This window comes from Lutra lutra, chromosome 10 (genome assembly GCF_902655055.1).
Source record: "Lutra lutra chromosome 10, mLutLut1.2, whole genome shotgun sequence".
Lineage (NCBI taxonomy): Eukaryota > Metazoa > Chordata > Mammalia > Carnivora > Mustelidae > Lutra > Lutra lutra.
In genome coordinates, this window is record NC_062287.1 from 99209394 (window position 1) to 99218013 (window position 8620).

The 8620-nt window shown below is 34.7% G+C and overlaps 1 pseudogene; it reads left to right on the forward strand.

Annotated features, from left to right (window-relative positions):
• Positions 1–5363: 5363 nt before the first annotated feature.
• On the forward strand, positions 5364–6251 carry LOC125079451 (olfactory receptor 4A47-like; annotated as a pseudogene).
• Positions 6252–8620: the final 2369 nt, after the last annotated feature.

The window sequence follows — 8620 nt, forward strand, 5'->3', positions numbered from 1 at the left end:
TTGTCTCCTTTCACTTGGCAGAGTGAACTGTAGGATATGTATGTTTTAACACATGTCAGAATTTCCTTTATTTTTAAGAGTGAATAATAATCCATTCTGTGAATATACCTCATTCTGTTCATACATTTACAACACTTTGAACACACTTTGTCTGCTTCTACTTTCTGGCTATTGTGAATAATACTGCCGTGAAAATGGGTATAGAAATACCTATTTGAGACTGTGATGTCCATTATTTTGTGTATATACCACAAAGTGGAATTGTGGCTCATATAATATTTTTCTGCTTATTTTTTTAGGAAGTACCATAGCATTTTCCATAGCAGCTACATCATTGTGCATTCCCACTAGCAATGGAGAATTGTTCTGATCTCTCCACTGTCTTACATGTGTTACAATTTTAACATTTTGTGGTCATAGTTCTCCTGTTGGGTATGAAGTAGTATTGCATTATGGTTTTGAAATGTGCTTCCCTAATGATTAGTGACATTGAGCATCTTTTCATGTGCTTATATGGCATCACATATCTTCTTTGGAGAAATTCCTGTTAAGTCCTTTGCTCATTTTTAATCAGGAATTTTTTTTCTTTCTTCCTTCCTTTCTTTTTTTTTTTTGGTATGTGTGCTTTTGAGATGTGTAAATTTGTTATATATTCTGGATACCAGAATATTATAAAATAAATCAATTTCAGATATCTTCTCTCATTTGTGGGATGCCTTTTCTCTCTGTTGATAGTGTGTTTTGATGCAGAAAAGTTCTTAAATTTGATAAAATGTAATTCATGGGTTTTTTCTTTTCTTGTGTGTGGTTTTGGTGTCCTACCCAAGAAATCGTTACCAAATCCAAAATTATGAAGTTTTCTTCTAAGAGTTTCATAGTTCTCGGTGGTAGTTTAGGTCTTTGATCCATTTTGATTCAGTTTTTGTGTATGGTGTATGTGATTAAGAGTTGAACTTCATTCTTTTGCATGTGGATATCCAGTTTCACATTATTGTTTTTTGAATCATCTGTCCTTTCCCAATGAATGCTCTGTCATCTGTTGAAAATCATTTGAACATGCAGGCAAAGGTTTATTTCTAGGATCGGTATTTTATTCCATTGTTGTGTCTGTCTTTATGCTGATATCACAAAGTTTTCATTACCATACTTTGTAGTTAGTTTTAGAACCAGAAAGTCCTCCAATTGTTTGTTTGTTACCCCAGGGTTATTTGCCTGCTAGGCATGCCCTGATTTTCCATCTGAATTTGGATGGATTTTTCTATTTCTGAAAAAACTATTTTTCTTTAAATTTTATTAGGAATTGGTTTGAATCTGTAGATCACTGTAGTTAACACTGACAACTTAGTAGCATGATCCATATAAATTCATGAATGTCTTTCCTCCCATTTTTTTAAATTTATTTTCAACATAACAGTATTCATTGTTTTTGTACCATACCCAGTGCTCCACGCAGTCTGTGCCCTCTCTAATATACACCACCTGGTTCCCCCAACCTCCCACCCCCCACCTCTTCAAACCCTTCAGATTGTTTTTCAGAGTCCATAATCTCTCATTGTTCACCTCCCCTTCCAATTTCCCCCAACTGCCTTCTCCTAACTCACCATGTCCTCCATGCTATTTGTTATGCTCCACAAATAAGTGAAACCATATGATAATTGACTCTCTCTGCTTGACTTATTTCACTCAGCACAATCTCTTCTAGTTCCGTCCATGTTGCTACAAAACTTGGGTATTCATCCTTTATCTGTGTCTTCTAGAATATCTTTCAACTACACTGTACAGTTTTTCAGCATAGAAGACTTTTGTGTCCTTGTTTAAGCTTATTCTTAAGTATTTTGTTCTTTTCAATCTTCTAGTAAAAGAAATTGTTTTCTTTTTTTTTTTTTTAAGATTTTTAAAAATATTTGACAGACAGAGATCACAAGTAGGCAGAGAGGCAGGCAGAGAGAGGAGAAAGCAGCTCCCCGCTGAGCATTGAGCCCTATGAGGGGCTCCATCCCAGGACCCTGAGATCATGACCTGAGCTGAAGGCAGAGGCTTTAACCCACTAAGCCACCCAAGTACCCCAAGAAATTGTTTTCTTAATCCTTTATGGATTATTAATTGGTAGCACAGAAATTCAATATGTTTTCATGATTTAAAAAAAAACATCTTTTATAGAAGGAATGTAACTCAATATAATAATGGTCATATATGATAGATCCACAACTAACACCATCTCAGCAGGAAACGTTGAAAGCATTCTGCTATAATCAAGAAAAAGTTCAGAGTGTCCATGCTCACCACTGTATTTCACAATACCATTGGAATAAAAATACCTGTGAAATTTTTAGCCTGTTTCTATATATAGGTCATGCCGTCAGTGAAATGAGAACAAATTAATTAGAATATTTACCTAATTTTACTACCTATAAACAGTGTTTCTGTGGTAGCCTCTTTCTCCTTTATAACTCAGCTTTAACATCACTTTTTAAGAAAGGCCTTCTCTGATCACCTTCTCCATAGGAGAATTCTCCCTAAGTACTTTCTTTGCTCTCTTATTAGCAGTGTGATGACTGCAATTAGTTTATCAAATTGTTCCTTTATTTGCTGACTTTATTATGAGAATATAGGGTTCCTGCAGGAAAGACCTTGTTTGTGATTTTTTTCCCCTTTCATTAATTGCTGTATCCTCACTCATAACGCATTTCTTGTTAACATAGGTACTCCATTAAAAAAAATACTAAAAACCAAAAACCAAAACAAAACCTTGCATAGACATTGCATTTAATTTGTGAATATTTAACATATGTAACCACATTTTTAGGCAGAATAGATTCAGTATTAAATAAAATGAAGGAAAACTAACTATGGGGTCACCTGGTCGTTCAGTGGGTTAAAGCCTTTGCCTTTGGCTCAGGCCATGATCCCAGAATCCTGAGGTCGAGACCAGCATTGGGGTCTCTGCTCAGCAGGTAGACTGCTCGCTCCCCCACCCTTGTCTGCCTCTCTGCCTATTTGTGATCTCTGTCTGTCAAATAAATAAATAAAATCTTAAAAAATAAAACCTTACTATGAAAAGTGGGGAAATAAATGATAATATTATCTCTACCAGAAAAAATGACTAGCTGAAATTTTATTCTTGATTGGCAAATGTCCGATAATGGCTTGAAAACTATTTTTTTCTCCATGTCATATCTTTTAGACCTTTATTATATGATTTAGTCTAGTATTATCTTTACATTTAAATGTACTTCCAGATTTTTGTGAAAATTCCAGTGAATGCAATTAAACAAGAATCAGTCTTGGACACTTTCTAACTCTAGGACTTAATGATAAATGTGATTAGAAGGGATGAAATGTCTACTGATCTTTGACCCTGTAGGGAAGAAGATGCTATGCTCTTAAGAACTGATAAAATTTCCAGAAGTTCCTTCATAAGCTTAAAACATTACCTATGAAAAAAGAGGAGCTTCTCTCAAAATTTCGAGTCAACCCTTCTGGTCAAACTGATACCATAGAATGAGAAGGACTAACCAACTGAATGGTATTTTCTACTTAGAAATTAGTAGCAAAGTAGTTGCTTGAGAAAAATCTCCCTGAGAAATTGCTGGTGGCTATCTCCTTATGTAAGGATAGGATTTCATTGTTTTTTTGTTTTTTTTTTTTTTTTTTTTTTTTTTGGGTAACTTTCCTAATGTGATAATCTTTGATTTGCTGTGTGGACTATGGAATTCTTATGAAGTAATCTACAGTGCAAATAAAAGTGAAATCTAAGTAATCAGGAAACTCCATGGAGAAAATGGATAGACAGATGAAATAAAATGTATCCTCAATTAATAATGCAGCTTTTTTTTTTAATAATGCAGCTTTTTGTCCTCTCTTATCAACCTGGATGACAAAAGAATTCCAGGTCCCTGTGAATGAGTAAAACTTGATCCTTGATATTGTGGATATGCCTACACAAGACAAAACTAACAGTAAATAGTGGAAACCAGGCTTTGCAATTGTGTGACTATCTTTTTTTTTTTTAAGATTTTATTTATTTATTTGACAGACAGAGATCACAAGTAGGCAGATAGGCAGGCAGAGAGAGAGAGAGAGAGAGAAGCAGGCTCCCCACCAAGCAGAGAACCTGATACAGGGCTCAATTCCAGGACTCTGCAATCATGACCTGAGGTGAAGGCAGAGTCTTTAGTTAGATCACTTTGAGGTAATGTGAACACCATTTCAAATTCTAGTTTTATCACTTAGGGTGAACTTGGGAAAATTAGTTAGATGTTCAGATTCTCCGTTTGTTCAACTACAGAATGGGGATTACAGTTTCTGTTACTGGAAATAGGAAATATGATTCATTAAGTTATGATTGAGTGATTGGAATCCACTGTAGATGTTGTGAGCAATGGAATGATCAGATCAGAATCAGATTTAAAAAGGATTATTTGGGCTGCATCCAAACAAACTGGTGGAGGATAGAATGAAAGGGAAAAGACATTGGAGGTAGCTCGTGCAGTGGGTCAGAAGTGTGGAGGGAAGGGAAATGACCAAGTTTGTGATCTATTTTCAGGGGGGATAATAAGATTTGTTAAAGGTGTCAATATGTGATGAGAACAAGAAAGGTATGGAAGACACAGTGATATTTCCTATCTGAGCAATGACATGGAAGGTGGTAATTTAATGAATTGTGGAACATTATGATTATAGTAAAAAAATTAAGAAAATTACTTTTATAAGTACTGAGTTGGTATCCAGTTGGAGATATCTAGAGTTGGGGGTGTTCCATATATGAAGCTTAAAAATTAAAGGAGATAGAAACTCTGAAGTACTTTGGATGCATTTATTGTTTTGAAAAAGGGGGCATATTCAACCAAAGACCCTAAGAAAGAGGTCTCAGTGAGGGAAGAGACAATCCAGGGCAATGACTTTCCATTCCTATTTGTCCCACTCACTTTGAATATGTCAGTTACCATAAATGGGTCTCAAGCATAAACTGTGCACACTTACATGGAATTCCCTTGCCCTCTTGTCCTTCCACTTCTCCTTTAAATTTCAGGATGGAGAGCTTCCTCTGTGAAACCTTCTTTGATTGCTGTTTGGTTGATATATTCTTACCCTTGGCCTTTGCATTGTGTGACTACCTTTATATTGGCACTTATTTCATTGAATATTATTATGTATGCTATCACTGAGTGTAGGAAACCATGACTTGTTCACCTTGGAAATCACAATGTGACACAAATAGGTACTCCTGCCACAATCTTTTACACAATCTTTTAATTGAATGAATCAATAAAAGATTAACCTTATAATGCACTTAAATGCTTTCTCTCCTGTTTTGTAAATCACCTGGTTCTAATATAAGAAGTCACTCCCATCCAGACTAGATGGACCTAAGAAACAGTGTAACTTACTTTTTCCTCTTGGGATTCACCTGACATCCAAAGGAACAGAAGGTCCTTTTTGTTATGTTCTTGCTCTTCTGTATTTTGACTGTGGTAGGCTACATGCTCATTGTGGTGACTATAGCTGTCAGTAAGACCCTGGGCTCACCTATGTACTTGTTTCTTGCTAACTTGTCTTTTATAGATGTCACTTATTCCTCTTGCGTTAGCCCCAGTTTGATTTCAGAATTTTTGTTTGCAGAAAATACCATATCCTTCCAATCTTGTATGACTCAGCTATTTACAGAGCACTTTTTTGGTGGCTCAGAGGTCTTCTGCTACTGATGGCCTTGATGTTACATGGCCATCTGTAAGCCCTTGCATTATTTGGTGATCATGAGGCAGTGGGTGTGTGTTGTGCTGCTGGTAGTGTCCTGGGTGGGAGGTTTTCTGCATTCAGTTATTCAAGTTAGTACTATTTATGGGCTCCCATTCTGTGGTCCCAATATCATTGACCATTTTTCCTGTGACATGTGCCCCTTAATGAAATTGGTTTGTACTGACACATATGTCATTGTCCTGTTAGTGTTGGCCAATGGAGGGATGATGTGCACTATTGTGTTTGTGTTCTTGCTCATTTCTTATGGTGTCATCTTGCACTCTCTAAAGAACTTTAGTTCAGAAGGGATGCAGAAAACCTTCCAGATCTGTGGTTCCCACATCATTGTGGTGGTCTTTTTCCTTGTTCCATGTATTTTCATGTATGTAAGACCTCCTAAGACCTTCCCCATTGACAAATCATTGAGTGTGTTTTATACAGTCATAACCCCCATGCTGAACCCACTGATCTACACTCTGAGAAATTCTGAGATGACACATGCTGTGAAGTAAGTGCATCATCTATCATGAATGAAGCAATTTAACATTAGTGTCAATCTCCTCAAATGTTAAAGTCCATTTTACTATAAATGCATTTGCCGTCATAATCAACAAATTATGTGCAGTGAAAGAGTCAAATATTTATAGAGTTATACTAATTCATAATTAATTGCTATGTTTACTTTTGTTCCTTTTCATCTCATTCATAATTCTATTTCTGGTCAGTTTCTTGTCTTTTATCTTCATTGTCTTCATTGTTAAAATATTTCTTCTATATAGGCTATCTTTTCTATTTAATTTCTTGTCATATGAAGTTTTTTGTGTAACATTTTAGTTTTTAAGATATACCTGAGCAAAAGATACATAAAATAAATATTAATAATAGAATCCTTACCAAGAGGATGTGGTGTGGAATGAGCATCCTATCTGTCCCTCACCAGAGTCTCCCTGTTCTTCCATATGCATCATTGTACTAAGATTGTTATTGTTCCTAAGATTGTTCAATTAACAATCTTTGCTTATAAAAATCATATTTTCATGAATGTGTTTGTCTTTGTGTCTAACTTTTGTATTTACTACTTGGCCTCCTGAAGATCTTTCCATACCAATATACAGATGGAACTCATTCTTAGGTTCCTCCTACTGCCTAAAACCTCTTAATAAAGATATAACTAATTAGTGTTTCCAGCACTTGTCTTGTTTTCCTGAATATTTTCCTATGATAAATAGCTTTGCAGTGAAGTTTTTTAGAGATTTTCTAATTATGAGTTTTTAGCAGTGCAATTGTTTGATCAATTGGTAGATATATTTAAAATTGTTGATGTTCATAGTTATTGCCCAAGTGCCATCCATAAGCTTGTACCAAACCATGATACTTCCCCGGTTTAGAGTTTGTGTACATTCTCAACAAGTTCTTGATGAATATTTATAGTATTTGAGATTCTGATTGTTAAAAACATTGTATTTCATTTCTTTACTGCAAATGAAATTCAGTAAATATAATTGAATTTGATTCACATGTTTAAAATTATTTGTATTCGTCTTTTATGAATTATCTATTATTGACTTTTACATGTTTTGTTTGATTGCTGCTCTTTTCCATATGAATTTTTATGACTCAATCATGCACTAAAGACATTATCCCTTTCACCATTCTATAAGCATTTTTCTAGTCTATGATTTAGTTTGGATGTTCTTATTTTGTGCAGAATATCTTTATCCATGTAGAAATATTTTTGCATATACATAATCAAATCTATTAATACTCTCTTTGACTTTTGCATCTTTCTCAGAAAGACTTCCCTATTTCTCTTTTTTTTTAAAGATTTTATTTATTTATTTGACAGAGATCACAAGTAGGCAGAGAAGCAGGCAGAGAGAGAGGAGGAAGCAGGCTCCCTGCTGAGCAGAGAGCCCAATGTGGGCTCGATCCCAGAACCCTGGGATCATGACCTGAGCTGAAGGCAGAGGTTTTAACCCGCTGAGCCACCCAGGCACCCCAAGACTTCCCTATTTCAATGTTAAAAATATTCTTCCACATGATTTTCAACATTTAATTGTTTGTTTTGTGGTTTTACATTTTATGCTAAAGTTTTGATCCATCTACACTTTGATGTAAGTACTTAATTAGGGATTAAATTTTATTTATTTTTCTAGGTGGGCATTTGTAGAGATATATACTTATTTTTTCCTGCCATTTGAGACATAATGGAATTACACTTAATTTGTAAGACACTTAGATATCTGATAAGTTTAGTACTCCTTCTTACCATTCCTTATCAGAGCTATATTTATTCTTTAAACATATTTATGTTTGAAAATAAAAGTTTAATAGGACACTCTAGTGAAAGTTATGTTTAGTTTCTGTTTTCAGTATGGGTTGATTTAGGAATAGTGAATAGCTTTAGAGAATTAAGAATTCTTATCCAAAAACTGGGTAGTTCTTTTCACTTAACAAGCTTTCTTTGGTGTTCATATAGACCCAGTATGTTTCTTTGTAAATTTAGTCTTTTTGAGTAAATGTATTTTGTGTTGTTTTGCAATAGAATCTTATCTTTTACTTTCCAAGTGTCTGTTGTTTCAATGTAGAAAATCTGCCTTTTCCCACTCTTATATAAGATGTAATCTTCACAGTACATTATTCATCCTTTTTAGTCTAAGTTCTGTACATTTTGACACATACAGTTATGTAATGACATCACAACCAGTGTACAAATGTTTCATCACCCAAAATAATTCCCCATGCATCATTGTACTCCCCTTCTACCCTAGCCTCTAACCCTATGCTGACAAATGCTGATCCCTTTCTATTCCTATCATTCTATCTTTTCCAGAATGTTGTATAAATTGAATCATACAGTATAAAATTCTTTTTTATTCTA